This window comes from Oenanthe melanoleuca, chromosome 8, assembly GCF_029582105.1.
Source record: "Oenanthe melanoleuca isolate GR-GAL-2019-014 chromosome 8, OMel1.0, whole genome shotgun sequence".
Taxonomy (NCBI): Eukaryota; Metazoa; Chordata; class Aves; order Passeriformes; family Muscicapidae; genus Oenanthe; species Oenanthe melanoleuca.
The window spans coordinates 12,770,385-12,796,964 of record NC_079342.1 but is presented as its reverse complement, the minus strand read 5'-3'; the positions used below and the strand labels follow the sequence as shown (position 1 = coordinate 12,796,964).

The 26,580-nt window shown below is 42.1% G+C and overlaps 1 long non-coding RNA gene across 9 annotated transcripts in view; it reads left to right on the top strand.

Moving 5' to 3' along the window:
• Window positions 1-24,584, top strand: part of LOC130256209 (uncharacterized) — a 53,559-nt gene extending 28,975 nt beyond the window's left edge. For 2 of the 9 annotated variants that reach the window (XR_008841076.1, XR_008841073.1), the window contains 7 exons: window positions 377-511; window positions 11,700-11,808; window positions 15,242-15,365; window positions 16,562-16,680; window positions 22,352-22,984; window positions 23,466-23,579; window positions 24,398-24,584. This is a non-coding gene — a long non-coding RNA (uncharacterized LOC130256209). Of the gene's footprint in view, window positions 1-376; window positions 512-6,993; window positions 7,273-11,699; window positions 11,809-15,241; window positions 15,366-16,561; window positions 16,681-22,351; window positions 22,985-23,465; window positions 23,580-24,397 lie in introns of those variants that run through there. The other 7 variants (XR_008841072.1, XR_008841078.1, XR_008841075.1 and 4 more) reach the window with 7 other exon arrangements.
• The last annotated feature ends 1,996 nt before the right edge of the window (window positions 24,585-26,580 follow it).

Below are 26,580 nucleotides of genomic sequence, written 5' to 3'. Positions count from 1 at the left end.
CCCTGAGACTGCTCTTGAATCCAGATTCCTCGTGCACAAGACAGCCAGAAAGGGAAGACTTAGATTACTTTGCCTAAGCTGTTTCTGCTTCTCATTGCATGGGAAGATGTTTGAACAATGGCTTCAGTTTAAAATCCGACCTTTCAAATGCCAAGCTTCATGCTTGTTTCTGTGTTGAATGTATAGATAAAACCTATGGCTTTGTAAAACTGACCCTGAAAATTATATTCTTTTAATCAATGAGATGTTTTCCTTCCCATGCATTGTTACCTTTTATAACTATTCAGGACAAATTAGTTATGATCCCAAATTATAATTATGCCCCGAGTTATATCTGGTGGTGAGAAAATTATTTAAAACCTTTTTCTGTGTTCAGTTGTAGATGTTGGAACTCAATTTATCCATAAGCTGGGGAGGACCTGAACTGGCTTCAGCTGTTCTGAAAGACAGAAGAAGCAGCACAACAGCTCAAACAAAAATGGAACATTCAAGGAGAAGCTTCAGGAACCAGGTAGGTCTCATGTTCATTTCTTCTAGTATTAATGAACTTCACAGCTTTACCTCATTTTCTGATTTGCTTTAAGTAGAGAGATGATAAATGTGAGCCTTTAATTTGAGGTTACTCCATATTTCCTGTATTTCCCAAATTTAAATCTTGGTTAATGACTTCTCCATATACAGTTTCTCTCAAATTTCTGTCAGGGCCTGTAGATGTGCATGGCTGGTAAAAAATATGCTATCTGCATTTAGTGCTGGCTTTTGGAACCTTCACCGCCAAGTCACCTCTCTACTGCATCTCACCTCACATGCATTTCTGTGGAGTGCCAGGAGAAGAATGGAAAATAGCCATGAAGTAAAAGCAGATTCTGCTCCCATTAAAGGCAATGAAAACAGTGCTTTTACTTCTACTTACTCATAATAGCGGAGAAAAATGAAGTGGAAACAAGCACAACAAAACACCTCTGCCAGCTAACTACAAGCTAACCAAGGCTTCCACTAATGAGGTGCTCTGGCATTTTAAGAAAGACAGGTTCTTCCAGAAATGGAAAAAAATACGCTGAGTTTTTCCTTCAGTTCTGAAAAGCTAGTGAAAGAATAACAAATTGTATTTCAAAAAAGGGATGACAATCAAACTTTTAATGCTGTCTGTGCTATTAAATACCTAAAGATGCCCATACAGTTTCTTGTCAACTAAATGCTTTTACATATATATTTGTCAGCTTATTAAATATTGATATTTACATACCTCACCTAATTATTGACTGTATTTATGCGGTCATTTAAAAGACCATAAAATTTTTGAGAAAGTTAATAATATCACATTACAATAATGGAGTAATTTTCAGGTTACATTTTTTAGAAGACTCTATACCATGGACAATCACATAGTCTACTAAACAGAACAGTACAGTTTGTGGAAAAGATAATAGTGCAGATCATGAGATAGCACCAGATTTCACATTATGATTTCCAGATGTCTTTGTGAGCTTAATGCATACAGCATTGGTTTTAGTCTAATCTGCATGGCAGAAATGCAAGTTGTTCCAATTTTCTCCTCACTGGGGCTGTGTGGAGAAACAGGAGGGCATTGTTCTGCTGCTTTGAAGAGAGGAGTTTACCTGAAGAACAGGGGAAAGCCGTACCTAGCAGTGTCCACATCCTCATCTGTCTGCAGAAAGCTGGCACATCTGTCCCTGCCCTTTATCTTGCTATCTCAGCAACCCTTTTTCTGCATGCTTGTCTCCACACGGTGCCTCAGTCACCCCAAGACATTGGACAGAACTGGCCTCCCTGTCCTGTCCCCAGCCCTAGCCACTGGAAGCATCAACATCCTCTTTTGTTTAGAATGCTGAGAAGATCTGAGTTACAACAGCCTGTCACAGCTGTCAGACTTCTGTGACAACCTTGCTTGTATTATTTGAAGCAGTGTGTGCTGATTCACTGAAGAGAGAGAGGCTGGAATTTGCCAAACTGAGCATCATATATACTCACTCAGAAACTCCTGGAGTGTCTGTGCAACCTGAGGCAGCTTCCCAGCTGTTTCCAGGGTGCAGCTTTGGAAACAAAGCTCCCTGAACATCCACTGTAAAACAATGTATTGCATCAATTTCCTGAGCCAGAGACTAGGTGAAGTCACAGCACATCAGTGGCAGCCTGGGGGATTTACAGCACTTAGCAGGGCAGCCCAGTATCCTCCTGTGCACAGATGTCCAGAAGTTTCTGATGGGTCACTCGTAACTAGAAACATGAAATAGTGTTTCCTCTGTTACATTCCTGCTGCAGAACATTTTACTGGTACAGGTAGGTGGGCTAGATAACAGTGTAAGGATCTGACAGGACATTTGCTTTTCAATTCTAGCACTGTTGGGCTGGGAAGTGAAAAACAGCTCTGTAAACAGAAAAGGTGTCTGACATAGTGCAATGGAGAAAAAAAGGCTCAAGGCTACTTTTTCTCCATGGAAATCTCTACAAAAAATTGTCAATTTGGTGCTTTTTGATTTTCTCTCTGGAGTCAAACATTCAGTGGGAATTTACAAAGGAGCGAGGAAAGAGTATTTTGGCTCCTTCAATCCTGTGTACAAAACCTCCCAGGGTTTCAGTGAGGTTTTTAGCATCTCTTGCAGTCTTCAAATGTTATGCTGTGCAAGGATGTGCTTATACATAATTTTGTAATTGAAATGGCATGTTTACTGTTCTATTTCATGCTTGATTGTGTTTTTTAAACACCTTTACTCATGCTGTTAGAAGTGGGATTATAATTAAAATGTCCTGTTGAACACCTTGTTCAGTTCAATGAAGGCATAATAGAAGTATAAATACTTGTTCTTGTTGACTCTGTGATGTCAGCACAACAAACGCAGTAAATGTCATAAAACAAATCTCTCTTTCACCAAAGCATCTGTCAGAACGGAAGGGAAAACAGAATCTGTGACTGGGCTAAGAGGGGCCCTCCCTTTTGGAAAAAGGAATACTTTGAGAGGTTATCTGTGATATAGATGTGTTAACTAAGGCATGGAATGATTGATTGATTGATTGATTGATTGATTGATTGATTGATTTAGCTAGTTATGAGGCAAAAAAAAAGTCAGAGGGGAATTTGTTCCTCTACACACAGTCCCTTGGCCTAAAGACTAAGTAGCACTTTCTCCTACACTTGCCATTAGGAAATGCCGAGTCTGCCTGTGAAGTATTAATGAGCAACTTATATTTCTTGATATTCATGTTTCCTTAAAATATATACAGATACACAAACTTCAAGTCTTTATGGTGCAGTGGAACTACAATAGAACATCCAAATATTTCCAAGTCACAATCCAGTGGCTTCAGAACTTTTGCATAGCAATAATGGTTTCATTTTCTTCATGTTTTCTCTTGTAGTCTAAGTTACCACCAATGATGTGATGTCTAACCTTTCTGGCAGGCACATATTCAGTCTTAAGGAGCTTTAAATTACTTCACAGCTTGAAATTCCATGTAAGAAGGGATGTTCCAACATTTAGCCTAATTGATGCTTTCTTGGGCAGTTTATTTGGATACCTTGGCTTAGTTTCCTCCTCTGACAAATGGGAGAACAATGTTAAGTGTTCCTTATGCTCTTTGATGTAATAATATTTTTACTATACTAAATACTAGGCTCTATACTGCACAAACCCCATGAGGTTTTAGGTTGGTGTCCTTTCACTGTCTGAAAAAAGGCTCTCAAAACCAGTCCCAGGATGTGTAATATTTCTGTGCCAGAGCAGGACTGGCCAGTCAGTAGCTGCCCTATAGGAAAAACCCACATGATCTTTATGAAACAGGCAAATAAGCTGACCCAAAGGGTGTGGAAATTGCCTTCTGTGCCCAGTTTCATTTCCAGCTACTTCAAGCTCAGCAGAAATTGGACAGGCAGATGGTTCACGAAACTTAATCTTTAGAAAGCAGTGAGGAAGTGACAAAGTAAGAGGTTTTTTCCCCTGGGATGGGAGAGGCAGGTGGGTACATGGGACAGTCCTGCCCAGACCAGAAAAGGATCCAGCAGCAGCAGTGATAAGGCTACAGAACACAGAACATGCAGGACAAAATGGACAAGAATGTTGTCACGTAGGATTGCAACAAAACTTTGTGTATTTCTTTGAATGCCTCATTATATGTACAGGTGCAGCTCTACACACCCACACATACTGCATCTATTTCAGTGTGTGATCATATAAATACCTGCAGGTGTGATACTGAAGAGATACCCATGCTGAGGCATGAATATGGAGCTCCCCATCTGTATTGGCTGCCTGGTTCACACAAGAACTAGTGCAGTCAGGGGGTTGTATTTCCACCTCATGTACGCGCTTCGCAGTTAAGACCAAAGAAAAGTCCATCCTGGTAACTGCATTTAGCAGGACATCATAGCATAGAACTAAAATAAGTGTATGGGACAGTCATCATTACCTCACTGTGTTGCACATTATATACAAAATTAGGACTAAACTAATTTCAGATAAAAATGGCCACCTAATTGGGACACCTAATACTTCAGCTGGGCTTCAGTGCAGTGGCTGGTTTCTCATTTCTGGCACACAGAGAGATGGTTCCTTGTCTATAATACTGTCAGATAGTCCACAATGCATGGGGTGAAAATCATGGCTGCTGCAAAACCATGGTTCTGAATTCACTGACTTGCTTACATGTAAAAAAGTCTCAGCCCTGGCATTACACTTCTGCAGATGGTTTCAGTAAACAATAACATGATGCTAACTACTTGACTACAAACACCCTCCTTTCAGTGTCAAAACTGTAAAATAGCTAAGGGATATAAACTGGGGGCAACCTTTTGCATGTAATTGCTGCCTGCAGAGACTCAAGGCTGTCAAAGTTTCTTACCTTTTAAAAGGCCTTTAGTGATAACTTTTGTTTCCCAAAGAGAAAAATAAACCTACCAAAGTTCCTTTGAACATTTCAGCAGCCTTTCATAGTGTTAGCTGTGATAGTAATGGTGTCACATTCCTAATAAGGATGTATGCAAACTGTGTTTTAGGAGTCCCTGCTGCTTTCTTTGTGGAAAGCATCTCAGATGCTTTGGGATTATTTCGCAGTAACTTCTTTTTGCACCATTATTTCACAGAGATCTTCTCTGTTATCTTCTCTTCAGCATATTCCTTTGAAGATCTAGGTAGAAAATGTGGTGCTTGAGCATTCAGTGAAACCTGATGGTTTGCATCTCCATCTAGCTAAAGTCAGGGCTGTCCTGTGACAGAGAATGTGAAGGGACCAAAATTCAGCAAAAATTTTACATAGTGTTGTCCAGACAAAGGAATTATGAGAATATAGACAATTGAGATTTCATAGGAAGCAAAGGAGGAAAGAAAGCACCGTTTTTTTCCAGGTCTGAGTGTCATTGCTTTGCCCGGAGGGACCCCGGCTGCCATCCACGGCTCACAATAGCGAATGTGCTCTGTGCAGTGACACAGGCTAAGGGACCACAAGTGGCTGGAGCACGGGTAGAAATAACACTGTGCTAATGAAGAGTTTTGTCCAGGCAAATTGAACTCCCTCAGAATTAGCCTGAGTATCTCTCCATGAGACATTTGTTTCAGAGTCACAGCATGTTGCAAGTTTTAGGCTCTGGCAGGCTCCTACTTAGGAGCTGTGTCCAAGAGCCTTTATTTCATCTGCTCCAATTGGGAAGAGCATGGCAGTTTCTTTTGGTTGAAACTTTGCTATAACGATCTGAGCTTTAGTCACTGTGAGACTGGCCCTCTGCAAAGCATTCACTTGGTGTTACAACCAGAGACAACTGAGCTCCAAAAGTGAGTGCAGACTGTGTCTACTTATTAAGTAAAGGGGCATGTGGAGAGCCCATTACTCAGTAATTGGTGCTTGCTGCCAGTTAGAATTCAGCAGGACTTCCAGCATTTGTATAGACCTTACAGCCCAGAATGGCCTGGGATTGTTCTTGCCTTATTTGCTTCCACTATAATCAGCTGGTGGCTCTCTGCAGAGCTACCAAAACCAGCTTGATCAGACTGAAAGGCACCTAGAAGTACAGGATGTCTCCAAGGAATTCATCCAGAGGGACATGCAGGTCCTTTTTTGGCTAAGGTTGTGTACCAGTTTTGTGAGCTTGCAGTTTTTTTCCACTGCCATGGAAGAGGAAGATGATAACTGGGACTTGTGGTAGATGATACAAATGCCTGCCTTATTGTGTAAAACCTTAAATAGGTATTTAAAGGTGAGGCCTTCAAGTGCCATGTGTCTCTTTAGGTGAGACGAACTGCACTTCGGGATAGGGAGTCTCGAGAGACAGTGTGGTCCTTACGGAAAAGCCCGTATAGACATTTGACAAAAACACAGCTCTGTGGGGTACATGCCACTGGCAGCTTTGCTGTAGGGAAACCTTTTGTTGTCCAAGTCCAGCTGCTGCTGTTGCTCCCAAGGAGATGGCTGGTTGGGGTTTGGGATAGGTGTCCAATGTCCCTGGTGGGCTCCGGGTATGCAGGGGGCAGGACGGAGGTCCTCTCACATGCCTATTCCCTGCAATATTGTGTTTATTTATTTATTTACAGCACAGGCAGCATTAGCCCCAGAGGCTGACAGGGCGGTTGAATGTAGGCAGACAAGCCTCTCTCCCCAAGCAGGCGGGCTCTGCCAACACCTGTGAAGTGAAGACCTGTCTGCGCCGCAGGTGAGAAAGCAAATAACGCCGGGTGCCGCAGCGGGACTGCCGCAGCCACGTCCGCTGCACCCCGCGACGGCTGCCCGAGGCCCCGGGGCCGGGCCAGAGCCCATCGCGGCCACCGCCCGGGCCCCGCCACCGCCCGGGCCCCGCCACCGCCCGGGCCCCGCCACCGCCCGGGCCCCGCCACCGCCAGCGCCGTTCGCCGCAGCGTCCGCCAGGTGGCGCCCTTGTTCGCTGAGTGGTGTGAGGGCGGGCGGGCCCGACAAACGCACGGCGCCCACCCCCCTGCCCGCCCTGCGATTTCGGAAGCGTTATAACTAAAGTGTTTTCAACTTATTATTATGCATGAGTAAAAATTCCATGAATGTGTAACATTTTCGCCCGTATTTCCCTCTTTTATACCATCATTTAAATTCCTCATTAATAATTTAGCAACGTTCTGGATTTTAATCACTTTTCTCATCCCCGCGGCCTCTCTCCGCGGCAGCGCTCTCCTCCCCACCTGAAGGTGACATGGAGGCCGGGCTGGAGCCAAGGGCACCCGCCCCAGCGCCCTGTCCAGCTGCACGGCGTTTCCTTCATCAATTGAAAACCCAAAGTTTACCAAACCTAAGGCTTGAGTAGGTCACCATTAGTGAAAATTTAATATTTTATTTTTCATCTGAGTTTAATTATGGTGGTATTTGTTTGATAGCTTGTTACTGTAAATAAAAGAGATAAAAGGAGCCCTTCACTCGAGCAGCTTCAGAGCTGTGAAATATGTAGCTAATTAAAACTATTGGTGTAAGAGGCTAATAAAGTACATGTGCCTACTAGATGTCTTATTCGAATGAATCTCGGCTAACTTACTGTGAGCGATGTATTTTGGTGTTGGTAGTAAGAGCTGAATAATTGTGGAATTTATCATGAAGGACCAGAGGGGCGTGGGAAGGCAAGGGGAGGGAGGGACCCCCAGCCAAGGTGGGGCGCAGGAGGAGCGGAGCCCAGGCTCCCCCAAGCACAGGGGCTGCGGCCCTCAGGGTGGCCGGGGAGCCCCGGCCAGGCCCCGCTGTGGGGGAGCAGGAGGGGCGGCCTGGGACTGCTGTGCGGGTCCTGGGGTGGGTGTGCGGGTCCTGGGGCGGATGTGCGGTCCTGGGGCGGGTGTACGCGGCCGGCTGCGGCCTAAGGGCCGCCCGCTGCCCTGGGCGCTCCTCCCAGCCAGCTCCTCGTCCCCTGCTTCCCCCCTTGTTTTCGCCTGGCACGGGTGAGGAGCGGGCCACAGCATGCGCTCCTCAGACTCCCAAACCCAGTGCAGATGGGTTGTCTAAAGCATTTCAGATGGAGTTTTGGTCTCGTGCCAGCAGCTAATCAAAGTCTTAATTCTGGAGAATAAAAAGGCCGGGCTTTCCAAGCTTCCTCCAGCTGGTTTCTGCCGGGGATGTGGACGGCCGGCGCTGCTGAAAACCCTTCTGCTTTGGGTGCTCCCAGCGCCACGGGCGGGGCTGGATGCGGGGCTGGATGCAGGGCTGGATGCAGGGCTGGATGCAGGGCTGGCACAGCTCTCACTCACCCTGTGCAGGGCTGGATGCAGGGCTGGATGCAGGGCTGGCACAGCTCTCACTCACCCTGTGCAGGGCTGGATGCAGGGCTGGCACAGCTCTCACTCACCCTGTGCAGGGCTGGATGCGGGGCTGGATGCAGGGCTGGATGCAGGGCTGGCACAGCTCTCACCCCGTGCAGGGCTGGATGCAGGGCTGGATGCAGGGCTGGATGCGGGGCTGGATGCGGGGCTGGATGCAGGGCTGGCACAGATCTCACTCACCCTGTGCAGGGCTGGATGCAGGGCTGGATGCGGGGCTGGATGCAGGGCTGGCACAGATCTCACTCACCCTGTGCAGGGCTGGATGCGGGGCTGGATGCAGGGCTGGATGCAGGGCTGGATGCGGGGCTGGATGCGGGGCTGGATGCGGGGCTGGATGCAGGGCTGGATGCAGGGCTGGATGCGGGGCTGGATGCAGGGCTGGATGCGGGGCTGGATGCGGGGCTGGATGCAGGGCTGGATGCAGGGCTGGATGCGGGGCTGGATGCGGGGCTGGCACAGCTCTCACTCATCCTGTGCAGGACTGGCACAGCTCTCACTCACTCTATGCGGCCAGGCTGGCCTTGAGGTCTGTTACCTGGGCCAGCTTTGTACAGGCCTGTGGACAGCCTCAAATCCATCCCAGAGTGACCCGTGGTGAAGCCAGGCATGTGGAAAAGTGTGTGTCGAAACCCTTGCCTGAGATACAAGCTTTGCCCTTTGGAGCAGTGCGGGCTTGTCAGGAGAAGGGGTATGTACTGAGAGAAGCTCGGCAGTAATAAAGGGGCTGGTTAAGCAGAAAAAGAGCCCTTAGACTAGCACGTATTTTTATTGCTTTTTTTGCAACAGAAGAGTAAAAACATCCCAAGGCAAAATGTCTATTGTAGGCTTTGGTGTAGTCCCCAGTAACAAGTATTTAAACGCTTGCACGTGTGTGTGTCCTGTCGGCGGCCCCCGTTTAGCGGCACTGGGGCTGCGCTGGGGCTGCGCTGGGCTCTCCATCCCAACCTGGCGCCCAGAAATCTGCGGGGCCCCAACCCCGCCGTGCCCCATCCCACGTGAGGCTGCAGGCTTTGTGTACAGCCCAGCCATCTGGGCTTTGCTGTCTGTCCCAGAGTCAGATCTGATGAGTTCAAATGACTCTCTGCAAGTGTGTGGTAGCTGCAGCTGTTGAAAGCGCTCCGGCAGTTTCTGATCTGCACATGAATTTGGAGGTTTTTTACAAGTGCTGCATCGGCAGTTTTTCTGCAGAATGAAATTTTCACTATTGCTAGTATCAGCTGGAGAGACGGGTGGCACTTGTTATCTTCCTTGCAAAACCTACCTTTTCACAGGGAAGAGATCGTTTTTCATGGTTGTACAATCTGTTAATGGGGTAGATTGAGAATACGATTGGGAAGAACTAGTCTGTTTCTGTCTTTGTCCCTGACTTACTGTTTGACCTTAGTAAAGTCTCTTAGTCATTCTGGAAACCTGATTTCTCTATCTGTAAAAAAAAAAAAAAAAAAAAAAAAAAAAAAAAAAAAAAAAAAAGCAATAATAGCTGTATCAAAAGAGACAGTCATCAATATCTAGAAGTGGCTGTAAAATTTCAAGTGAAAATGTTATGTATGGTCACAGTGTCTGTTCTGCTTTCTCAGAGACCTGTAAAAATCTGGTTTTTCCTGTTGAGAGAATTTTTTCCATGTTGCTCAATCAACGATCATTTTAATATATTTTTCTGCCTCTCAGTTACATCTCAAATATTTGTGTCTGTACAATTTTCATGGTCTCATATCTTGTCTCTTTCTGTATAAAATGTATGTTGTCAGCTTAAGGGGAATGCTTTTTCTTTCTGTTTCTTTATAATTACCAAAAATATTTTAACCTGTTAAAATATTTCTGTGTTGTTGGCATGAAGTGGTATGATATTGAAAGCTCATTACTTGGCAGCAAAGCTTTCTGTGCATTGTGTTTACCTTCTGATAACATTTCTAATAAGAAACCAAACACCAACAGAATGAAGGGGATACTTGCACTGTTGGGTCCAGTATGACTTTGCATATGAAAATATGCAAAAATAAATTACACTCTCATGTAGCTAAGAGAGGAATATAATCAAATTGTTTCTGCTGGCTTTTCTTCAAGGCAGAAAACCTGTGTGTGTGTGTTTTCTAGACAAGTGTACTATGATCTGGGACCTGGCAGGAGGGATCTTGTGCCTGTGCAAAGTTATTTTGATTTCAGCATGACTCTACCAAGAGACCCCAGTGAAGAGGACTACCCCCTTTAGAGGGCAGTGAGCTTGGGTCCTCAGCAAGGCCTAGATTTGAGGCACTCTGAACCAAAGTTATGGGTAGAACCTGAGCAGTAAGAGCCAAACTCAGTTGCTCTAACAAAGAGAGGCTGCAAGGAAACCTTCCACCAAAAGGTTTTCTAGATGGTGATAGCAGATGGCCATCCCATCCCATCCCATCCCATCCCATCCCATCCCATCCCATCCCATCCCATCCCATCCCATCCCATCCCATCCCATCCCATCCCATCCCATCCCATCCCATCCCATCCCATCCCATCCCACAGGCTGGGGATGTCCTGACATTCCCAGTGTAGTTTGTTCTCATGTCACAGAACTTCTGATTTTTTCTTTTTAATAAGTGTGATTTGATAAGCTAAGATAAACATGCTTTTAAATTAATTTCAGGCGTAATTACTAATTCTGTTGTTCAGATTCTCAGAGATGGTTAATACAATTTTGTTTTTCCTTTGACAGCTAAACAAAAATCTGATATAGATTTCATTCTTCTTGTGATAGAGAGGAATAGAACCACTACCAGAGGTGACCAGTACTGTAGCCCTATCTGAATGTGCCTTGCAATCTCTGCTTTTGTATGATGAATATTGATTGTTCCAGCAGCATTTTGATTTTCTGTTCTGTACCCATATCCATTGCCTTTATTCTGCTTTTTCCTGGCTTTACCTTGACTTTCTCTGTGAAGCCAAAGACACCTGACATTGGAAGTCATGTTTTTAAGATTATCTGCTCAGGAACATCTCCTCAGAGAAATCTATTTTCACTCTTTTGCATGTCTGAAACAACAGCTTGGGACTGGATGAGTTGTTGCCTGGACAAATGTGTAAAGAGAATTGGTTTAGACTAGTAGTGCAGAAGGGAGCTGTTTGTGAATGGACTCAGATGCATGGAGGTCTGAGAATGATAAACCCAAGGCTTCATTCCTCTGGGTCAATGGTCTTTGGGACAAGACAGAGAGGAGACAGGAATTGGGGAAACACTGCTGTCTGGGAGTCTGTGTTTCAGGTCACAGTCTTGTCAGGTCAACAAAAGTCACACTATGTGAATAGTGCCAAGGCAGACTTGGTGGCTGTGCATAAATATTTATCCTCTATTTTTTTATTATAAACTTTATTTTGCATTCTGACAGAAATGTCACTACACACCTTTTTTTAAGACCTACTAGGAAAAAAACCCAAATGTGCTTTGTTTTGTAGTATCCTAGGCAACGAGCCAAAATGTAGGTCTGAGGAAACCTTTGTGTCACCCTCTTCTTGGAACTTTCTTCCAGATCTTCGTTGTTGTACTGGATCCAGCCCTTTCCAGGTGAGCTGTGGTGACCCTAGACATTATCCTGGGATATGTTTTGGGGCTGCTGTCTGGGCTCTGATGATACTTGCAGCAGCTCTTGAATATCTTCAGCTGATCATCAGTTGGAGGTTATGGATGGTGCTTGAACCCTGACTTGTCTCTTGTAGCCTTGTTTTAGACCCTGGTGCTGACTGGTGGGACAGACTGCCTTTCCCCATTCCCTTCAGCTTATAGATATTTATTTGGCATGCATCCAAACCTAATGCAGTGTAGAGGGAAAGGCCTTCAGGTTCCCAGAGTGTGTATACACATGTGGTCAAAGCCCCAGCTCATTAAATTAGTATGTGCAGGGGAGACCAGCTACTGATTTATGTTTTCATCTACACACTGTAAATTGGATTGAAACTTCACACTGTTTAAAAAGGAGAGCTGAGATTCTTGCTTACCTTTGAGTTCTAAATTAGCAGGCACATAACTAAGCTTCATGGACCTGAAGAAGCTGGTTCTGAGTTAATATGATGCCTATACTGTTGATTTCACTGGAGCCTTTTGTATCAGAAACCACATGTACACAGCCTCACATTGTGAAACAAGATTAATTTAGCTGTTGGCAAATTATGTGCTGTATAAGAATGTTCGTGAACTACTTGGATTGCAAATTCTACTGCTTAATTTTTGCAATGCAAAGTACCACTAACATGAACTACTGGTTTCAGCTGAACTTTAAAGAAATATGAATGACAGGCAGCCAAAATAAGGAGATAAATGGTGGAAAACTAAACAACATAAGGCCTACTGAGTCAGATACTAAGGGCCTCAATATAAATGGTAACATAGAAGATAGATATAAAGTTAATGGCAAAGGTTTTAGAGGTTCAGACCCCTGAAAATACAGAAGAGGTGGCCTCTCAACAGAACATGTATTTGTGATTCTCACCTATTATTATAGGGAGCAACACAAGGCTGACTACTGAGAATATTTCCATGTTTCAGTTTAGTATGTTATTTTAATGTTTCTAAAATCTCCCACTTTTAGAACCAAAATTCTTGTTTGCTCTCTCTTTGAATTCTTGTAGCGATAGCTGAAGTGAAACAAACTTCCCATGATCTACCTACCCCGGAGAACAGAACCACTCTGGATAATAGAAGTAAATTATTGGTATGGAAGCTCAGTTTTTGGTGTGCTTCCTAACTCTACCAATTCATTTGATGCAAGTGTTTCTTAGTGTTCCTTACTCATATCAGTGAGATGTAGAAAGATGACATTTTCTTGCTCTCTCTACTGCTGATGATAACTCTTTCCTTGAGTTTTTATTCAACCTTAAGATTGTATTGATTCCAGCCTTCATGTTCATGTGTTGACCTAGACCAAACAAATATTTTCACCAGTGCCTTCAGACACCCTTTACTAGCTGAAAACCACACCACATTTTGCTGCTTGCCCCGGTCCCTCCCTATATCTCTGCCATCAGAAGAGGCCAAGCAAGCATTCCCTAATGCACAACAAGTAAAGCCAGCCTGGTTAGCTCATATCCATGTTCATCACCAGGTGAATGACTCTGCTGCCTTAACTTAAACAGATTAGGTGATTTGTGATCCCTCTTGCTAATGGAGCAGTGTGTTGGGTCCTTGGAAGACAGCAATAAGCTCTAGAAACAGCACTGCCCTGTCCCAGACGAGCTTCCCTGTAGTCTCAGGTTTTCACAGCACTCCCATCCTTGAACCCAGTCTTGCACCCCTCAACTTCCATGTTTTTTCTATGTATGTTGCCTTTATTTTTACTTTAGCTGCCAGACCTAAAGATATATTTTGACATTTTAAATGAGTCTTCTCTGTTCAGCTTGCTCTGCCTGTCTTTATTAATTAAACTTGGGTCTTCATATTAGGCTCCTTCAGTTCATCTCTTCCAGTTTCAGCTCTTACTTTCCATTTGCTTTCATTATACTTTGCCATCCTTGAACTGCACTGAACTCTTCCTCATTTCACATCTTCCCATACAATATTCAGATCTGCTATTCCTCTGTCTAATTTTACCATGGCTGATGTGAAAATCATCTTTGCTAGAGAAGCAGCAGTGAGGAGACAGACCGTTCTTCTCATTGCCACATTCGTTCTTGCTCTTACATAAAATCCCAGCTGAAAGAGGGCATTCTCTTCTGTGATCATAGCTTCACATTCCTCTTTTTCCTGCTACTCTTCCCTTTGGAATACATTTTAATACATCCTCATCCATGGAAACTATACTGTTTATGTTTGCAATTTTTCAATGTGCTTGGAGTTGGTGTTTTTCAGATGAACGGTGTATTAAGATTTAATCTGAACCTAGTCAGATAATATTGACCTGCAATGAAAAAGCTGTATGAATGAGATAGCAGCAGACAGCTAAAAGTGCTGAATGCCAATTGCTGACTGAAAAATGATACCCAGAATTTGGTGGTGGAGAGTAAATGGGACATTTATGAATGGAAAAGCTTTCTGATTGCTTAAATATTGTTTGTTTGTTCTTGGGGGTTTTTTTGTTGTTGTTGGTTGATTTTTTTGTTTTTTTTTTGTTTTTTTTGTTTTTTTTTTTGTTTTTTTTTTTGTTTTGTTTTGTTTTTTTGTTTTTTTTAAGTTTCTCTGTTTTTCCAATATTTGCCAAAACTTGCCTGTGCCTGTAGGGTTGTACAGCTGCAAACTTCCAGGAGCTGCTTATCCCTCTGCAGGCTACCATATCCTGATATCCACAGAGGCCTCTCTGTTTTGTCACAGTAGACTTCTCCAAAATTAAAACAAAGAACTGAATCTAAGACTATGGATTCCTGATACACCCCTGTGTGCCCATTTCAGCTGTATTTCCCACTGTTCAGTGTTAGCAGTCATCAGGAAACATGTATTTTGGTTCCAAAATTAGGATCTCCTGAAATAAATCCCGAATAGGTGTTACAGTATTGCCACATTGTGTTAGGGCCACAAACAACAAGTTAGCCCTTGCCCAAAGCAGCTTTGAATCCAGGTCATGTGTATGGAAGATAGGTAAGGGAAGCTGATTCTGCATATATCTGAGTTGCCTGGGTTAAATGTGGTGAATTGTTGTAGCAAATACATTTTAAACCTTGCCTTTCAGTTTTTTCACAAATTCCAAATGTGGATGCTGCTCTAAATTAAAAGAAACCATTAAAATGCCTTTCTGAGTGCATTTGAAATTAAATAAGTTACTGTAATTTCCCTGGGCAAGCCAGCTCTTTGGAGGGGGCAAAAGTTGCAAGTGGAAAAACAAACAAACAAATGAGTGAGTAACTGGGATGTGCTGCCAGAGAATCAGAAACAAGTCTGGTAGAAGGGGGAGGGAAAGGCTCTTGTCTGCCCTGGGACAATTTGTAGAAACCAAATGTGGGAGAGAGTTGAAACAAACAGGAGAAAAAAAAATTCCACTGCCTTTTTTTTTTTTTTTTTTTTTTTAATCCAGATAATCAGGTTACCAGGACCCATGATGCTGCTATGAAAGACGACTGACTTCAAGACCTTTGAGAAAGAAAATAAAAATTTCCAATTCTGTGGCTAAGAGGTTCCTTTAGCCACACAACTAGGAGGTGAGTGCCTTGGTTGCAACTGTAAAGGGGAAGACTGAATGACAGTGCCAGATGCCCCAAGTTAACAGTGAATGAGAAAAGCCCGACTGCCAGCTGCCTTTCCCGCCTTGCAAATCTCAGACCAGCGAGAAATCAAGACATGGTTTGGTCAGTGTGCTTCACCTCCCATGAACTGGGGATGGGGAAGTGAAGGGAAGAGTGCTGCAGAGCTGCTGCTTGTCTGCTCTCTGAAGGCTTCCTGTTAGGGACAATCCTCAGTTGTCCATTTAGAGCAGTATTAGAGCTGCTCAGAGCTGCTGAGGCATGCAGAGCTGCAGATGGGGCTGAGTACAGCTTGATACTTCTCTGTTCAGCCACCAGTTACAGCATTATCAGATGCTCACCAGAGGTGGGTACCCAGACTGCTACAATAGCTGAAGGCAAAGCAGGAGGTCTGCTTTTAATGAAAAGGTGCTTTACACACAGCATTTTTATAATGATAAAATGGATATGAAACAGTTACACTCCAGACCCTTACTTTTCTTTAGTGCTGTTTATTTTTTTAAGTACACTGAAAACAAAACAAGCAAAAAGAGAGGAGGGAAAAAAAAAAAGGAAAAAGAAAACTCCCTTCAGACAACAATCACCTTTTGAGTTAAATTCTCATGCTTGGTCTTAGCCCAGAGGGATTTGTCTTGAGTGAAGTTCGAAGAAAATCCTTTCAGCAGTTTGAGTTACTTATATGTAACCATGGAGGTTTGGATTCAGATGCTTTTTTTTACTTATATAAGTCAAAAATAGCTTTGCTTTAAAACTTTTAAATTAACCCTCCTTAACTTTTCAACTTGTCACCTATCCTACTGTATGGCTTATAAAATTTTAAAGCTAATAGTATAACAAACTCAAATAATGATACTGCAGATGTTCAAATGAATCTTGGGAGAAATAAATTATAGGAGTTACAGTGGGTTGTTACTGAAGAAAGAGTGGCTGCTTGCCTTAAACCATGTGTTCTTTCTGGTCTGAAAAAGGCCCAATTTTTCTACTATTAAGAAGCATAAGTGTTCTTGGGTGTAGATTTTAATACTCAGTTACACATACAAAATTAAGCATGTAAGTCCTGTTCCTTTATTTCTTCCTGATATCCCTGATTTAGACTTGTCAAAACATTCTCTTAAATTTTCCTGTTCTCTTTTTAACATAATCCCAATCAACAGGACACTTAAACATCTCCTAAATATTTATGGACTTCAAAGTCACTGAAATGCTCTGTGATTCTCTTACTGTTATTATTTTATTGCCAGAAGATAGAGGCAATGAGAGGTGAAGTGTCTTGGTAAGTAATGTTTTTTTCCACTTTCTCTCTCCAATCCTCCTGTTGCTCTCTGATGTTTCTTCCTCTTTGTCTTCTTTCCAACATTTCTGCCTCACTTACTGGTCCTGTTCTCACTGTCTCCTATCTATCTTTCAACCGTCTTTCTCCATTTATTCTTCTCCAACAATTGCACTGAAGAGAGCCCATGATAGAAATTATTTTTACTTTGGCAGCAGCTTTTCACTTTTATCTCTTCCCTGAATGTCTGGGATGGGTCCAGGCAGCTCTCCCCACTTTCATCATCTCTGTTCACATCCCTCGTGACCCTGAGCTCTAGTCAGCAATCTGATGTCTGCCATGAGAGCACCTCCCATGATCCAAAGCCACAATCAGACCAAGGTGTTGTAACACCGTGTGCTGCTTTACTGACTTACCACGCTTGCTCTGCTGCTTTCTAGGAACTGCACACCTGTGCCAGGTTTTTCTCACAGAATAATAATGACAGCACTGTCGCCTTTTGCACGTCTCTCCTCCTTGCTCCTGTGCCCATCTTCCTCTCCTGAGCTTTGTGGTTCAGTCTCCTGGCTGGTGCAGTTTAGTCAGGATATGGGAGACTTATATTTAGGCTCTGCCTGAGGCAATTTGAACTTGAATCTCTTGCCCCCTGAATTTGCACCCTACCGAAGAGATTATCAACTCTTCTGTGAGGAGGGTGACCTGAGTCCATTCTTTGAGTGGGAAAGCTCAAGCTTGACTTTTCAGTCTTTTAGTGGAGACACTCACCTGGGTGGGGCAACCAGGACCTGCCCCAGTCAATACTTGAAACCAAGTATGCAGGTATTCCCTGGAAGACAGTAGCAAAGCCCAGGTTTCTTGCTTTCAGTAGTGCTTTGAGAGCAAGCACACAGAACAATCAACTTAATCCATTTAATTATTCCATACAAGCTGGAACAGCTCCAACAGGAGGACCTGGAGAAAGACCCTGCTCAACCAGATCTCACTTGGTTGCCATGGGTCAGCTCTCTCATACCCCAGAGCAGCCATGGAGCTGCCCCAGCACCATGGGACTGGGTGGTAAGGACATGTGTGGAGACGGGAGGGGAGGGAAGGGAATCGTGTTCTTGAACATACTCTGTTATCCATGGTGGCAGGTTTGTAGCTGTAGCTGAAACAAACACCTGCCAGTGTTACCATTCTGGACAGGAGTGGCAGCAAATATGTGGTGGAGGGAAAAGAATTCTATTAAAAGACAGGGCAGCACGCTGGAGCACTACAAGGCAAATTGCTTTTAAAGGTGGAAATACAATAAAAATAGACTAAAGAGTCTTAAAATACAAAATCAATGCCAAAACAGAGAAAGCCAGAATGACTTCCAGATCTCAGCTATAGGCAGTTGTACCCCAACATAAGCCAGATCCTGTCAGTGTGTGGGAGACATCCAGGAATTTTCTCTCCTACAAAAATATTAGGGATATTAGATGTTTTAACTGTAATGGAAAACTAGAGCTCTAGTGCTCAGTTCCAAAGAAGCACACTAACCATTTGAAGTGATGTGGTACAGGGTGTGTGTGTGTGTGTGTGTGTGTGTGTGGCTGCTCCTTTTCTCCTCGGGATTCTATAGCTTCCTTCATTCTTTGCTTCTCTCATATTACAGAAAGAAGGTAATTTTTCCTGGCCATTTACTAAAGCTCATTAAAGACTGAAGAGAACAAACAATGCTATTCCTTAGAGACTACCATTCAAAGTCATTCTACAATTCTCTGTTCTAATACTTGAGACAAATTAATTATTCCTTAGTGAAAAGTGTATAATTCCTATTCTTCATTTTTGGGGTGGGGAGTGGGGAATAATAATAGGAAGTTTATATCTGAGTCTAAAGCTGTCTGAGCTGAAGGGAAATGAGAAAAAATGTGTGTTCCAAGAAGAGTAAAAGCAATTATTCTAATAATAATTCTAGGGATATTAATGTCTTTTTAAAGTAGATTGCTTTCAAATAAACACCAAAGTTGAAGGCATAGGAAAGGCTGGTTTATTTATTAATCATTCCAAAAGTGCATTTTTCTAAATGAACAAGTGCATGAGCAACTTCGCTGGCACATATTAAATTTAGTTAAACGGCAACTTGTAAATATCTAAAAACTTCAGTAACCAGAGACTAATTTGTTTAACGTGTTGAAAATGTTCTGTGGATGTGAGGAGCTACATATTAAACTTCAAAGCAAAATGCTCCAGAGATTACACCATCTTAAAGACTGCATATTGGAAAGGCCTTTATACATTAAACATAAAGGACTTTTAATTCTCTTCTATTTTGAATACTTGTCAATCTGTGTGACTCATGCTTAAGATTGTAAACTGTCATTTTAAGGTGTGATGTCCAAGTTGAGAGCTGGACCATGATTTGCAAAGGGCTGGCTTTTCTCTTTCATCTCTATTAATTAATCCTGTTTCAGTTTGCCCAGCGTACACTTCTGTTGACATCACCTTTTCCATATACTTTAAAGAGTCCCCAGAGAGATCTACTGCAGAACAAAAACTGGACAGAGAATACATTTGGAAACCATTTTATTTCTCAATTACCAACCAAAACGTATGGAAAAGATTTACACTCTATCTGATTTACACAATAATTATACTTTGAAAGCCTAGAAATAAATGGCTTGATCCCTGAAATCATTAGTTACTATACCAAATGTAATTGGTGTAAACTAATGAGTTTACTGGATGGCTGACCCTTAATTACTGATTATAGTTAAACTCTAGCCAATCAAAATTTCGTTTACTTATAAAAGTACAGTGTAGTATTAACAAGCATTACATTTCCAAGCAAGCAGCTTTATGATTAGTTGTAGCACACAGCTCAAGCCTGTTCAGGGCTATCAAAAGCAGCTTTTTAATAACAGTGCACTAAGCAACCATCATTCTCTTACCTCAGCTTCTATCAGACAAACAGAAAGAAACCACATAATTAATCATCTCATGCAATAGAAATAAAGCATCTGGGCCAGATCCAGGTGGGATATACACAGCCGCCTTAGTTCAAAGAGCTGCAAGAGGCTGGGGATCTGCCTTATGATGGGATAACTGACATGGGGAATTCTGCCTCTCTTGGGGAAGCAGTATGGGGTATGGAAATGAAATACTGATTGATTGTGTTCACTCCCATGTGATGTGGAGAAACCTATCAACAAAAGAGGTTTAGAAATTCCTTGAACTGAGGATTTCTTGGGCAGATTCAGTAGGTGGTGATAGGACATTTGATTACTGTACTGGCAATCCCAAAAATTCATGACTCCTCACATTTACTAGATCAAATGGAGGCTAACTTTTAAAATAAAATACTAAATGGGAATAAATTATTTTCATTTGTCTCTGGTGGTTCTTTAACAACTAATGTTTTGCCTAATAAGGAAGACTCAAAACTCCTACAAAAAAAGTTGAAAGCAGATTTATATTTAGATCATGATTCCAGAGTTGTGACTTTAAACAGGTACACTAAATATTTTAATAAAGTCATAAGACTTTACAATGCTTACAGTCACATCCTTAAAGGTAGTCAGGTAAATTACTCCAATGATTTAAGGATGTGGAAATTCTCTATATCCTAGATGACTCCTATGACTCCTAAGCTTCAGACAGGAGACTGATACCAGAAGGCACAAGTAGAAGATCAGGTGCTGTGCTTGGAAGAATATGTATTTGCTGGAGCTCTGCACTGTGTGCTCTGTAGATGACCCAACAGACCTCACTGCTGCAAGGGTTAATTCTGTCACAATTGCAGTTCTTTCCTATTTCTGTTTTTCTCTATGATGTTCTCTCGCCCTTCATAAGGGGCTAGGCTCAGCAGAGGAGCAACCTTACCTGATGGCCCTTTGCAACAAGTACTGTAACACTTGCCCACTTGTTAGTATAAACATTTTCATAAAACTCAGAAACTGAAGAATGAATTAGTTCTCAGAATATCTGCGCATGGGTTAAAGCAAAATTTTTGTATTTACTGAACTCCTGTTTGTGAGATGTGTCTGCGGCCAAGAAAAGGTTAAAGTTGTTTACTGCCTTCAAGCTCTGGTCTTAGAAGTTAATTCAGAACTGTGCTTTGAGCAGCTACAGAGTAAGTCCTTGCAGCAGTGAATTGCTGGTTTGATGTCAAGGTCCATGGGCCTTAATCATAAAATTAGTTTGTTTCTTAAGGAAACCCTAGCAGGGACTTTATGGTTATATAAAGTCATTATACGGTTTAACAACATAACTTTAAAGATGCTTCAGAATGATCAGAGTTTGTAGGAAGGGATCATGTTTTTTATTATTTGTGGAATATCCTCAAGCTGTCATAGCTACAGCACTGCCACTTGGAATAGCTGCTCCACAGTTCAAAAGAAAAGACAAAGGATTTGTTGAAGCCTAAGTCAGGCAATTAGGGCATATCTGTCCAGAGAAAGCTCATTGAATTGAATGGATCCCATGTACTTCCTGACAATTGATTCCAGTTTTGTAGACCTGTATATTTGGGGCAATCAAGGTGTTTTATTACAATTCCACAAGAGCAGATAGAGAGCTATGAAGCTCTACAATCTCTGCTTTTCACAGCTCTCTGTTGGAGAATTCAGGGGTGAGCAATTTTGAAAGTCATGGAAAAGAAAGGCATATTTTCCAAAACTTCGAGATCCTGTGAATGCAAAAACAAAGGAAACACCAAACTACACAAAAACTTTCCTGTCCACGCTCTGTGCAGCAGTGCTGGTAAGAACAGAGCTGCCATTTCTGTTTTGCTAACACTGAGACCTCCAATGCAGAAGGGAGACAAGAAACCATGATTCAGGAGGAGGGGAACACACTGTAGACAGGTTCACTCTCCCCAGCCTGCCATCCCTGCACATGAAGGAAAGGGGGGGAGCTTCTGGAATGACTGGTGGAACAAGCACCGAAGGGCCCCACTTTCCTCCTTTTCTGTGAAGCCTGTATAACTGTTTCTGTGAAAGAAAGCATCAAGCCCCATCTTGTTCACGGAAACACAACATATTTTAAAGCCGTAGTTAATGGATAAACTGTTTTCTGATTGGATGAGCCACACAATAAATCTCTTCCCAAGCCAAGTGCAATGCAGCTTATTCAGTTACAGTGAAATGAGCCACTGTCACTTTGCTGCACTTGCATACATCAGGCAAAATGCTTCCATCTTCATCAGTCTCTTAGTGAAATAGAAATAAAACAATTTTAACAGAATGGTGTCACTGGATCTGTGGCACCTGCTTTAAAAATAAATCTCTTAGCTTTGTCTTCACTATTACTTTCAATAAATGTCCTAGCATTGCCACAGCATTTATCTAGCAGCAGGAAACCATTATCCTATGACAACAATCTATTCCATTAACATTAGCTCTTAATTGTAAGATTGTTTATAAGACAGCAAAAGCTACTGAATCATAGTAGAATGATAAAAAGAGTTACGGTCATGGAGTATTGTAGTCCCTGTAGTTATGAAAAACAACCTAAGAGTAGAAAGCTATATTTTTATATGAAAAATACTGTAATATTCTTATGCAATACAATGTTTTTAAATAATGGATCACATCAGGAAGGTAACTATTAAAGAGTTAATGTTAAAACCTGTTACTAAGAAACTCTTTCTTTGATAAACGGTATGGCTGAAAAACTAAATAGAAAGCTCAGAAACTCTCCCTCTTGCTTTCAGCAATGCTGCACCAAGCCAAACAGAGAAATCATAATAACAGAAACACATTTGTCTGGCGGAGTGAACAGAAGAAATGTTGCAGAAATGAGATACGAAGAACCTCACTGTAGAGTAGAAGAACTGTCATTCTGATTGTTTGCCATTATTGTTTCATGTCCAGTTAAGTGAACTTAAAGTGACAGTTGTGTCATAACTCCTGACATCTATGTAAATTTCAAATCAAATACGATAGAGGCATTTCTGCCAGACACAAGTCACCAGGCTGCTCTTCCTCTTCATTTTTGTAACCCTCCATTTTCTCATGCCATTGCTGGTAGCCCTTAAATTAAAAAGACAACTTCAACAGGGGATCTGTGTGATGTGTGTGTTTCAGTGCTCAGCCTATACCTTGCTTTCTCTCAGCTTTTTGAAACAACGCCCAGTGTCAAATTTTGACCAGAAACAGTCACCACAAACATCCAGATGGATTAGCTAAAACTGTGCCTTCCCATGAGTGATGTATCACAACAACACCCTATGAAGTCTTAGGTTGAGAATGTCCCCTGAAGACCTACAGAGAAAACACCTTGAGCAAATGCTCCTCCACTGGTTCACTACGCCCCAAGCCAACTACCACAGAGGACTTGTCTGGGGGTAGGTGCAAAATAGTCAGAAAACATTGGTCATGGACCTTTCTGTACACTACAGCATTGTTCAGAGATCATGGGAACTTCATAAAGATATCAGACATACTCCTCCATTCCAATGGGCTACATGTAAATAATTCATTTCCTGGATACACTCAGACAGATATTCTAATTACACAGGATTTGCTACTGGACACACATCTTTGAAAATAATTTCAATGCAATTATAAAGGTATTTTGTGTGGACAACACCATGAAAAAATATTAAACGTGTTATTTATTTATTCAGGGATAATATACTAATTTTTTCTGCATATTTAAACTTACTTGGCTAATTAATTAGATAATACAGGCTAGAGTTAAGTTTTCATTTTTCATTGCAACACATTGCATAAATGACAGTATTATCAACATGTATCTCTGCATTAGGTAAGTGCATTTTGGTCAGCTGATTGAGTCACATTATAATTTTTGCAATTTCTTTCCAGGAATTGATCTTTTTTGTACTGTAAATTTAAAGTAGCTCAGTGGCTACTTTTATCTCTAAATTGGGCTTTCCAAACAGCACCAAATTGTGATGTCCCTCCCTCCTATTTGTTAAGGTGAGTGAATAGAGGTGACATATTAACGTCAGCTCTATACAAGTATTTGTGAAGAAAACTTTCTTTTGAGTTTATATTAGGTATTTGTCAAAGTATATTTTCCTTATTAAAGATGGACACATATGAATCATAAAAAAAATTAATATTTGAGACAAAATATCACTACAGATATACCATCACAAAAATCAATTGTCAGTATATGTTTAGGAGTAGTAAATTAATGTTAACTGATATGTCTAAAAAAATGCCTATAGATCGTGGAATGTAAAGCTCTATTCCAAAATTCACACAGCATTTCCATTTTTTTTTTAATGTAATGAACTTGTTATTACATACACATAGTCTAGAGGCCTTTTGAGAATTTTTAATTCTAAACAAAAATTATATATAATTTCAAAGTCTGATATCTTTGCCTGTAGTCACAGAACCCACTTGCAGGACTTGCTGCTACTGATGGCTTGTGGCAATGTATCAATTTGTCCAGACAGAAATGTGCACAGGACAAATCGGTGAACATAATTTCAGACTTATGACATCATTAAAAATACAGCCTTAGCTCTTCCAAAAGTGGACTTTATTGTTAATATAAATATATATCTGTAATTACTGGCATTTATATTATTTGGCTCCTGTCCTAAGTTATAGATACAGTGATGATAAAAGGGTTTTGCAAGCCCTTACCTAAGCAAACTGTACTTACTAATTACCTCCCATGGTTCTGGGTTCCTGTAAATAAAGTTACTCATATATTTATAAGCAAGTCAAAATCTATACACGTATTTCTAAATGTAACTTATCTTACTCTTTTGGGCAAACAGTACTGTCTACTGCTAAGAAAAGAATGCTAAGAGTGAATCCATCCAGGATTCTTCCCAGCTTCTGCCAGGATGTGACTCCACCATATCACTGGATATCCAACTTAAATACTTAATCCAGTCACATTTTTAAATTGATTGAGGCCTGAACCAGAAGATCCTATGTGAGTAAAAGGATGCATTACTTTAAGGAAGGGCTGTTGATTTTTCATCACTGTTTCTGGAGAGACTGGGGTCAGAGGGTTTGTTTTAGAAGTTTGTTTGTTCAAAAGGTGTAGCTTGCAAGACATGAGGACTAGCAAAGTGCCACATGGAAGATCTCAAAGCAGCAGCCTCAACATTTCTCTCTAATGAGAAAAGGAAAAGAAAGTCCCCTAGGTATGCACTATTCAGGGAGAGAACCCAGAGGTCCCATAGGAACACAGTATTTAGGGAGAGAACCAAGACTCCTTTCCTGAATGGAGAGATAACCTAGATGAATTCTGTACTACTTGATATCTTAGGGGCACATCTAGGTTTAAGAATGATTTGGATCTCAGGCTGTAACATTTTCCAGACATTCAGATTGCAACTACTAAGCCAGCAATTTTATGCTTTCCTTTCCCTGACTCCAACAGTACCGCAATATAAGCAGCCAGATTTTCTTCTGCATTGTGTTTTTTATCCATTCAGCCAAAATTAACAGTCTTCTAGGATAACGTATGCCAAGTGAATTTAAATCTTGTGGACTCAAATCGACCTAAAGTTGATGGATACATTCATGCCTACTGCTGAAATCTACCAATTACACAGAACTATGTTAACTTACCATAGAAACATCTCATCTAATAGCACAGATGATGTTGAACTAACTAATTACATTATGGCACATAGACAATGAAAAACATAACGAAGATGACAGCACAGCAACAGCAGATGCTGCACAAAAGAAAAATTAGAAAAATATTGCTCTGCAAAATGCTCTCAGTTAAGGTTTCCCCTGTTAAAATTAATCACAAAAATTAGTGATGATCAGATTTCAGAAAAAGATATGAACATTGTAATGCTATTTGGAAGACATCATTAAGCCATTTAAAACTCTGCTCCTTGAGAAGGTAATTCCTGTTTTTTTGTATCACTCTCATTTTTAAGACTAGTAAACATTTTAGTGCCTATGGCAGAGTTTCTTGGTAGAATATCTTTTCCAGTAAGCAGAGGTCCTAATGGCTCTCCCAGAGTCTGAATTTGGTAGCTTCCAGCCATTACAGGCTTAGATAATTAGACAATGTAGATTTTATTTTAGCTTGGCATTTGCTCTGTTCTTGTGCTCTTAACTGTTAGAAAGCTAAAATATCAGTGATTGTTGATTATTTGTAGCATGCCTTGTTGCTTTATGTATTTTAAGTTGTAGCAGATCCTATATAACAAATCTAAAACTGCTGAGTATGTTTAAATGTAATATGTACATGGAGATTACATCCAGATGATACATTTCATAGACCTATGCTAAAAAAAAAAATTAACCATAACACTGGTCCTCTCCCCTTTCCCTGTGGAAGCTTTCCCATGAGCTTCCAAATCCACTTTAAGCAAACTCTGAACATAACCCAGTCTATGGAGAAACACAGAAATAGAATTTTCACCCGTGTTTAAATCATACCTGTGGTGCCATTCAGAGGTCGGTATTTTATTTTCTATAAATTTAGAAGCAAAATGTATCTCCGCCATATGTACGCTAAGCGCACGTTTTCCCGCGTACATTTCTCCCCGGGAGACGCTTTTCCTCGCAGCTCTCAGTGGCTGCTGGGCACAGGGCGCCGTGCCCAGCCCAGGCCGGGCTGCAGGGCTGCGGGAGACCCACAGGCGGCGGTGTGGTTAAAGCGCACCCGGGCCGGGTGCCGGAGCTGGCCCCGCGCCAGGCTGTCGGCGGCCGGGCAGCGTCCCTGCGCCCGCTCGGCAGCGCTCCGGGCCGAGCTCCGCGTACCTGCGGGCACCGCGCCGCCCGCCCCGCCCGAGCGCCGCTGCATTGGCTGCTGCTTACGTCAGCGCTCTGGAATCGACAAACTCCAGTTAGGAAGTTTTTCTGTCCTTTAACAGATCCCGGGAATGTGCCCGGGAGTGAGGGGCCTGCGAGCGGAGCGCGGGGTGACAGAGGCGCGTGTGTCCCCTGTGCCGGGCACCAGCGCCCGCGTTCAGGAGCACTTCGT